A 10,070-nucleotide genomic window follows, 5' to 3' on the forward strand; every position below is an offset into this window, starting at 1 on the left:
AAATGAAAAACTAGTAAAAGTACCTAATCTAAGCAACAAAACAACTGGTAGTTGTCAATCACGAACAATCCCCGACAATGGCACCAAAAACTTCACCGGCAAGTGCACCAGGTCGTCTAAGTAATACCTCAGGTGAGTGAGGGTCGATCCCATAAGGATTATTAGATTGAGCAAGCAATAGTTATCTTGCAAGACTTAGTCAGGCAAACAGAAAAGAGGGTTGTTGTTTAGAATGCATAAAACAAGATAATAAAGAAAGCAGTAAAGAATCGGTGTAAAACAATAATGAGAAAACAATTAAGGTCTCGGAGATGTTTATCTTTCTGGATTGATACTTCTTACTAACTATTTTAACAATAAATGATTCATTCCATGGTAAACCATAAGTGATTAAAGCCTAATGTCTTAGCGAGTTAATCTCCCCAAATCTTACTAAAATGCCACATACAAGGTCAATTCTTTCAAATTAGAGGGTGGAGTTCAGAAATCTAGTTTAGCACCACAAAACCTCAATTACCCAAAGCTAACCGGATTTTATGTCACATATCCAAATTAGTCCAGGTAGTTCACAGTTTAGGAGGAGTGTTTTCAAGCTGTAGCCCAAGCGAGATAGCTTTGTCGAGAATCACAAGTTCTCATGTAGAATAAGGGGTCATACTATCGTTCCACCCCGGATTCATAAGATTAAGAACAAAAACAACACCTTAGAATAAAATCAAACATTGATTAAAATAGAAGAGTAATAATATTAATCCATAGAAATAAGCAGAGCTCTTAACCTTAACTAGGAGGTTTAGTTACACATACTTTACAGAGAAAATAGAGTGAAAAATAAAGAAGATCTGAAGTAGTGTATCCTGAATCTAAGTGATCTCCTCTTTAAATAGTAAAAGCTAAACCTAAAAGATATTAATTTAAATTTAAAAGTTACAAGGATAAGATAAGTTAAGGAGTGCTAAAATCCACTTGGGGCCCACTTGGTGAGTGTTTGGGCTGATGCTGGAGTTCAAATTCAATTATGGGCGTTGAAAGCCCATAGGGGAGATGAGCTTGCTGGTTCTTGCTCCCTGGTTGGCGTTGAACACCAGTTTTGGCATTCAACACTAGGAGCTACTCCTTCTTGGGCGCTAAACGCCAAGTTAGCGCCAGCTTTGGCAGTGATTCTGGAAGAGAAGTATAGACTATCATATATAGTTGGAAAGCTTTGGAAGTTAGTTTTTTAACGCCGTTGAGACCGCTCCAATTGGACCTCAGTAGCTCAATTTATGCTCTTTGGAATGCAAGGAGGTCATGATTGACAACATCTGCTATCCTTTCTTCGTCTTTGCACAAGACTCTGCCATATTCGCCTAAAATCATAAAAATAACACAAAAACTCAATGTATCATCTAAAGATAAATTTTTGCACTAAAACATAATAAAACTTAATAAAATCTAACTAAAAATACTATAAAAACAACATGAAAAATGGTATAAGATGCTCACGTATCACCAAGCAACCAATTCACCAATACACTTCACACAACTAATTTAAGCTAGCAAATACACAAAATTTCATAAATCAAACCTAGGATTTCATATATACACAAAACCACAAGGGATTTGAATATGCTCACCTTACCCAATGTTGATTGGGACAACACTCAATAGCAATCAAGTGCTAGATTGTACCTAAACATCCAAAATCACAAAAATTACTTAATAACTATAGCCAAATTTTTGAAGCTGTTGGGAAGAGAGAACTGGACCAGAGAAATCAAATTCCTTACCAAATTGTTTAGTGGGTTTTGTAGATAATTCCAAGCCAAACGTGTGGCTGTAAATGGCTCGTCAATCGGAGCTCCGTAGCTTAATTTATGAGCAATATAAGATAAAGATGAATAGTGATTTGGTGAAATCCTTACCTCTCTTCCTCTCAATCACGTTGCTTCAGCCTTCTTGTGCTGAAAGTGGCTGAATTGGCCACTTAAATGTCTATATGTATGTTGGGCTTGGGCCCAACTTGGGTCCGGTCCAACCCATTAGCGTTTTTAGTCCGTTTGGCTTAATCTTGGGCCAAAACTTTTAAAATTAGTGCCAAAATTCATATTTTAATTATTTCTACCCATTAAACTATAAATTTTAACTTTCTAATTTCTTAAATAATAATTAATTTATTGGCTAATTAGTTACTAATTACCCGGGGTTTACATCCTACCCACCTAATAAAAAATTTTACCCTCAAAATTTGCTTTCTAATCTTTATATATGTTCTCTCAAAATCAACCGATCTCCCACTATTCACTCTACTATTCTCCAATGTTAATTCAAATACCTATTTGATATTCTTCATTCTCATATACATGATCTTAAACTTAAACCAAATTCAAGCCTAAGTTATACCCGTTTATTTCGCTCTTAGCTTCGTCTAACTCTTTCTCAATGACTACCAACTCCCTTTTCCTTCAAGGGTTCTATCTAAGTCAAATCAATCTCTAATCCTTCTCAACTATCTTAAACACTAATCATTTTCCCAATCTCCTAATATGAGTCAATATTCCAACCTAAACTCACATACACCCACTTCTATTTCCTCGCTTCTTCATCAATTCTCAAAACAATCTCATATCGTAAAACTCCTTTCTCACGTCACTACAATTCTAGAGCCACCAAAATTATCGCGTTTCCACAGCACCACTCTGATTATAAACCTCGATGAACTCAAATCTGTACTCGCTTCCACCAAAACATGTTGTTGAATCTTTTCACCTCAAAAACTAAAGGCCATTGACCTTTCTCCAGCTGCACAAGTTCAAATCCCTTGGTCATCACCACCACCAAGTCCATTTCCGCTGCTATCACCGTTTTTAGCTTGTTGTCTCAACCCGTCAGTAATAGCCTGCACAGTAGCAGCCCTATAGTCAACCGTATCACCTCACTCGCTTCCACAAGATGCCCTTCAGGTCTTGTCTATACCGAACAATTGATATTAAGGTGATCAATCTTAATATCTCAAGTCTAGTGCTTCGAATCTCCAAAAGTATGCTCATGAACCTTTATGCTATATATGTCAAACAGACATCCTAAATAGTATGTATACTGGTGCATGAAATTGTGATTCACACTTTTCACAACTCCGCACAACTAACCAGCAAGTGCACTGGGTCGTCCAAGTAATAAAACTTACGTGAGTAAGGGTCGATCCCATGGAGATTGTCGGCTTGAAGCAAGCTATGGTCATCTTGTAAATCTCAGTCAGGTGGATTCAAATAGTTATGAGGTTTTGATAATTAAAATATAAATAAAACATAAAATAAAATAAAGTTACTTATGTAATTCATTGGTGGAAATTTCAGATAAGCATCTGGAGATGCTTTGTTGCTTCTGAACCTCTGCTTTCCTACTGCCTTCTTCCAACCATGCGTGCTCCTTTCTATGGCAAGCTGTAAGATCCTCTCAGTGAAAATGGTCCTCTACGGTTTTTGCACGGCTAATCAACTGTCAGATTTCTCGTCTCAGATGAAAAATACCAGGTACAGCTACCGCATGGCTAATCATCTGTCGGTTCCCACTAGCGTCAGAATAGAATCCATTGATCTTTTTGTACACTGTCACTGCGCCCAACATTTGCAGGTTTGAAGCTCGTCACAGTCATCCCTTCTCAGATCCTACTCGAAATACCACAGATAATGTTTAGACTTTCCGGATCCCAAGAATGCTGCCAATAATTCTAGCCTATACCACGAAGATACTAATCTCACGAACTCGGTCCGTGTATCAGATATCCAAGAGAATATACTCCGGCTGTCGTCCAATGACTACATTGAACATCATATAGACCGCTTTGTGATTGTCAGGCACGCGGATCTTGGTTAAGCGAGTAAAGAAGATTGGGTGATTGTCACGGGTCACCCCTTCATTCTAAGTTAACTGAATTAAGTACGAGAGTATATCTTGGAGAAGAAGTAGGTGTGAATTGAAAGAAAAATAATAGTACTTGCATTATTTCATGAAGAACAGTAGAGCTCCACACCTTAATCTATGGGGTGTAGAAACTCCACCGTAGAAAAAACATAAGTAAAAAAGGTCTAGGCATGGCCGTGAGGCCAGCCCCCAAATGTGAACAATAGTCTCAAAAGATCAAAGTGATCAAAAGATGTTCCAAAAGTTGTGAATACAATAGTAAAAAGTGCTATTTATACTAAACTAGTAACTTAGGTTTACAGAAAATGAGTAACTAAGTGCAGATAGTGCAGAAATCTACTTCCGGGGCCTAGTTGGTGTGTGCTTGGGATGAGCATTGAGCTTTACACGTGCATAGGCTGTTCCTGGAGTTAAACGCCAGCTTTGGTGCCAGTTTGGGAGTTTAACTCTAATTCTAGTGCCAGTTTGGGCGTTTTACGCTAAGATGTTTTAGGCTGGCTTTGGACGTCAGTTTGGGCCATCAAGCCTCGAGCAAAGTATGGACTATTATATATTACTGGAAAGCCTAGGATGTCTACTTTCCAACACAATTGAGAGTGCGCCAATTGAGCTTCTTTAGCTCTAGAAAATCCACTTCGAGTACAGGAGGGTCAGAATCCAACAGCATCTGCAGTCCTTTTTCAGCCTCTGAATCAGATTTTTGCTCAGGTCCCTTGATGAGCGGATAATTTATACGCTTTTTGGCACTATTTTTAGAATGTTTTTAGTATAAATTAGTTGGTTTTTATTATATTTTTTATTAGTTTTTATTTAAAATTCACTTTTCTGGACTTTACTATGAGTTTGTGTATTTTTTTGTGATTTCAGGTATTTTCTGGCAGAAATTGAGGGACCTGAGCAAAAATCTGATTCAGAGGCTGAAAAAGGACTGCAGATGCTGTTGGATTCTAACCTCCCTGCACTTGAAGTGGATTCTCTGGAGCTACAGAAGCCCAATTGGCACGCTCTCAATTGCGTTGGAAAGTAGACATCCTGGGCTTTCCAGCAATATATAATAGTCCATACTTTGTCCGAGATTTGATGGCCCAAATAGGCGTTCCAAGTCAGCTCAAGAATTCTGGCGTTTAACTCCAGAACTGGCACAAAAGCTGGAGTTAAACGCCCAAACTGGCACAAAAGCTAGCGTTTAACTCCAAGAAAAGTCTCTACACATGAAAGCTTCAATGCTCAGCCCAAGAACACACCAAGTGGGCCCCGAAAGTGGATTTTTACACTAAACACCCTAGCTTACTCATTTTCTGTAACCCTAGGTCACCAGTTTACTATAAAAACTACTTTGAGTGATTCATCTTGCACCTCATGACACTTTACACGTTTCCTATTGTATTCTCTACGGCATGAGTCTCTAAACCCCATTGTTGGGGGTGAGGAGCTCTGCTGTTCTTCATGAATTAATGCAATTACTACTGTTTTCCATTCTATCACGCTTGCTTCTATTCTAAGATATTCATTCGCACTTCAACCTGATGAATGTGATGATCCGTGACACTCATCATCATTCTCATCTATGAATGCGTGCCTGACAACCACCTCTGTTCTACCTTAGATTGAATGCATATCTCTTAGCCTCATGATTCAGATCAGAGTCTTCGTGGTATAAGCTAGAATTATTGGCGGCCATTCCTGAGATCTGGAATTTCTAAACCTTGTCTGTGGTATTCTGAGTAGGATCTGGGAAGGGATGACTGTGATGAGCTTCAAACTCGCGAGTGTTGGGCGTAGTGACAGACGCAAAAGGATCAATGGATCCTATTTTGACATGATCGAGAACTGACAGATGATTAGCCGTGCGGTGACAGCGCATTTGGAACATTTTCACTGAGAGGATGGGAAGTAGCCATTGACAACGGTGATGCCCAACTTAAAGCTTGCCATGGAAGGAGCCTTGCGTGCATGAAGAAGAAGATAGTAGGAAAGCAGAGATTCAGAAGACAAAGCATCTCCAAAGCCTCAACCTGTTCTTCATTACTGCATAACAAGTATTTATTTCATGTTCTTTTACTTTTTACAATTAAATCTGAGAATTATTGATATCCTGACTAAGAGTTACAAGATAACCATAGCTTACTTCAAGCCAACAATCTCCGTGGGATCGACCCTTACTCACGTAAGGTATTACTTGGACGACCCAGTGCACTTGCTGGTTAGTTGTGCGGAGTTGCAAAAGTGTGATTGTAATTTCATGCACCAAGTTTTTGATGCCGTTGCCGGGGATTGTTCGAGTTTGGACAACTGACGGTTTATCTTGTTGCTTAGATTAGGAATATTTTATTTTTGTTGGTTTAGAGTCTTTTATTTGAGTTTAATTTCATATTTTAAGTTTGGTGTCAATTGCATGTTTTTATTTTCTTTTAATTTTTCGAAATTGCATGTCCTTAGTTCTTTCTTGATTCTTAAAAAATTCTAAGTTTGGTGTCTTCTTTGTGTTTTCCTTTAATTTTTCGAAAATTTGTGTTTGATTCTCTAAAAATTTTAAGTTTGGTGTGTTTTTGTGCTTTTATTTACTTAAAAATTTTTCAAAAATTTGTTCTTGGTGTTCATCTTGATCTTCAAAGTGTTCTTGGTGTTCATCTTGACATTCAAAGTTTTCTTGTTTGTTCTCTGTGTTTTGATCTAAAATTTCTAAGTTTAGTGTCATTTTGTTGTTTTTCTCTTTCCGCATTAAAATTCAAAAATAAAAAAATATCATTTCCTTATTTTACTCATAAATTTCGAAATTTTGCATTAATTTAGTCAAAGATTTTCAAAATCATATATTTTTTTAGTCAAGTCAAAATTCTAATTTCAAAAATTGATCTTTTCAAATCTTTTTCAAAAATCAAATCTTTTTAATTTTTTCAATCATATCTTTTTTTTAATTGCAATCATATCTTCTAAATCATATCTTTTTCAAAATAATTTTCAATCATATCTTTTTGATTGCTAATTTCAAAATCTTTTTAATTAATTAATTAATTTAGTTTTCAATTTGCTTTTATTTTATTTTCTTTTTGTTTTCGAAATTTTATTTTATTTTCCATTTATTTTACTTATTATTTTTGGTTACTTTTAATTAAAAAAATATAATAAATATATAATTGCAATTCATATCGATTCCCTTTTCTCCATCATGGACATAAGTGGAAATGAACAGTCCAGAAGGACTCTGGGGTCATATGCTAACCCCATTACAGCTGCATATGGGAGTAGCATCTGTATACCTCCCATAAAAGCAAGCAGCTTTGAGCTAAATCCTCAACTCATTATCATGGTGCAGCAAAATTTCCAGTATTTCGGTCTTCCACAAGAAGAACCTACTAAGTTTCTGGCACAGTTCTTACAAATTACTGACACAGTACGTGATAAATAAGTGGATCAAGATGTCTACAGATTATTATTGTTTCCATTTGTTGTAAAAGATCAAGCTAAGAGGTGGTTAAATAACCAACCCACAGCAAGTATAAAAACATGGAGACAATTAACAGACAAATTTCTGAATCAATTTTACCCTCTAAAAAGGATGACACAGCTAAGGCTGGACATCCAAGGCTTTAAACAAGAGGATCATGAATCTCTTTATAATGCCTGGGAAAGATACAGAGGGATGCTAAGAAAATGTCCCTCTGAAATGTTTTCAGAGTGGGTACAGTTAGACATCTTCTACTATGGACTTACAGAAAAAGCTCAGATGTCTCTAGACCACTTAGCTGGTGGATCTATACACATGAGAAAAACAATTGAAGAGGCTCAAGAACTCATAGATACAGTTGCTAGAAATCAACATCTGTACTTAAACAGTGAGTCCTCCATAAAAGAAGAGGCTATGTCAGTAACTTCTGATCCTAATCCTCAAGAACAGATTGTTGAACTCAATCAGCAATTACTCCTTATGACAAAACAATTAGCAGAATTCAAAGAGATGCTCCAAGACACTAAAAATGCTAACAAGAATATAGAAGCACAATTGAATCAGACAAGACAGCAGCTATCTAAACAGATAACAGAAGAATGCCAAGTTGTCCAACTAAGGAGCGGGAAGACATTGAATAACTCAGCTCAAAATAGCAAAAAGTCAAGAAAGGAACAAATGACAGAGGATGACCAAGCCACTACCCAAGATCCCTCTGAGGACATCAGGAGCCCAGAGAGGAACAACTCTGGTGTTCAAACGCCAGAAAAAGGGTGGGAAGCTGGCGTTAAATGCCCATCCAGCACCCAATCCTGGCGTTCAAACGCCAATGAGGAATCAGACACCTGCAAGTGCTGATAGTAACCCCTCTAAGAAGGCTTCTCCAACCACTTCTGTAGGAAATAAACCTGCAGCAACTAAGGTTGAAGAATATAAAGCCAAGATGCCTTATCCTCAGAAGCTCCACCAAGTGGAACAGGATAAACAATTTGCCCGCTTTGTAGACTATCTCAGGACTCTTGAAATAAAGATCCTGTTTGCAGAGGCACTTGAGCAAATACCCTCTTATGCTAAGTTCATAAAAGAGATCTTAAGTCATAAGAAGGATTGGAGAGAAACTAAAAGAGTGTTTCTCACTGAAGAATGCAGTGCAGTCATTCTAAAAAGCTTACCAGAAAAGCTTCAAGATCCAGGAAGCTTTATGATACCATGTACACTAGAGGGTGCTTGCACCAAGACAGCTCTATGTGACCTTGGAGCAAGTATCAACCTAATACCTGCATCCACTATCAGAAAGCTTGGGTTGACTGAAGAAGTCAAACCAACCCGGATATGTCTTCAACTTGCTGATGGCTCCATTAAATATCCATCAGGCATCATTGAGGACATGATTGTCAAGGTTGGGCCATTTGCCTTTCCCACTGACTTTGTAGTGCTGTAAATGGAAGAGCACAAGAGTGTAACTCTCATTCTAGGAAGACCTTTCCTAACAACTGGACGGATTCTTATTGATGTACAAAAAGGGGAAGTGACCCTGAGAGTCAATGAGGATGAGTTCAAGTTAAATGTTGTCAAAGCTATGCAGCATCCAGACACAGCAAATGACTGCATGAGCACTGATATTATTGACTCTTTGGTAGAAGAGATCAATATGACTGAGAGTCTTGAGTCAGAGCTAGAGGACATCTTTAAAGATATTCAGCCTGATTTGGAGGAACCAGAGGAAATAAAAGAACCTCTAAAAATCCCTCAGGAAGAGGAGAAACCTCCTAAACCAGAGCTCAAACCACTACTACCATCCCTGAAATATGCATTTCTGGGAGAGGGTGACACTTTTCCAGTGATCATAAGCTCTGCTTTAAATCCACAGGAAGAGAAAGCACTAATTCAAGTGCTAAGGACACACAAGACAGCTCTTGGGTGGTCCATAAGTGACCTTAAGGGCATTAGCCTAGCAAGATGCATGCACAAAATCCTATTGGAGGATGATGCCAAGCCAGTGGTTCAACCACAGAGGTGGCTAAATCCAGCCATGAAGGAAGTGGTGCAGAAAGAGGTCACTAAGTTACTAGAGGCTGGGATTATTTAACCTATTTCTGATAGTCCCTGGGTGAGCCCTGTCCAAGATATTCCCAAGAAGGGAGGTGATGAGCGGATAATTTATACGCTTTTTGGCATTGTTTTTAGTATGTTTTTAGTAGGATCTAGTTACTTTTAGGGATGTTTTCATTAGTTTTTATGTTAAATTCACATTTCTGGACTTTACTATGAGTTTGTGTGTTTTTCTGTGATTTCAGGTATTTTCTGGCTGAAATTGAGGGACTTGAGCAGAAATCAGATTCAGAGGTTGAAGAAGGACTGCTGATGCTGTTGGATTCTGACCTCTCTGCACTCAAAGTGGATTTTCTGGAGCTACAAAACTTTAAATGGCGTGCTTCCAATTGCGTTGGACATTAGACATCCAGGGCTTTCCAGCAATATATAATAGTCCATACTTTGGCCAAGAATAGACGATGTAAACTGGCGTTCAACACCAGCTCTCTGCCCAATTCTGGCGTCCAGCGCCAGAAAAGGATCCAAAACCAGAGTTGAACGCCAGAAATGGATCAAAACCTGGCGTTCAACTCCAAGAAGGACCTCTACACGTGCAACACTCAAGCCCAGCCCAAGCACACACCAAGTGGGCCCCGGAAGTGGATTTATGCATCAATTACTTACT

This window comes from Arachis ipaensis, chromosome B09, assembly GCF_000816755.2.
Source record: "Arachis ipaensis cultivar K30076 chromosome B09, Araip1.1, whole genome shotgun sequence".
Taxonomy (NCBI): Eukaryota; Viridiplantae; Streptophyta; class Magnoliopsida; order Fabales; family Fabaceae; genus Arachis; species Arachis ipaensis.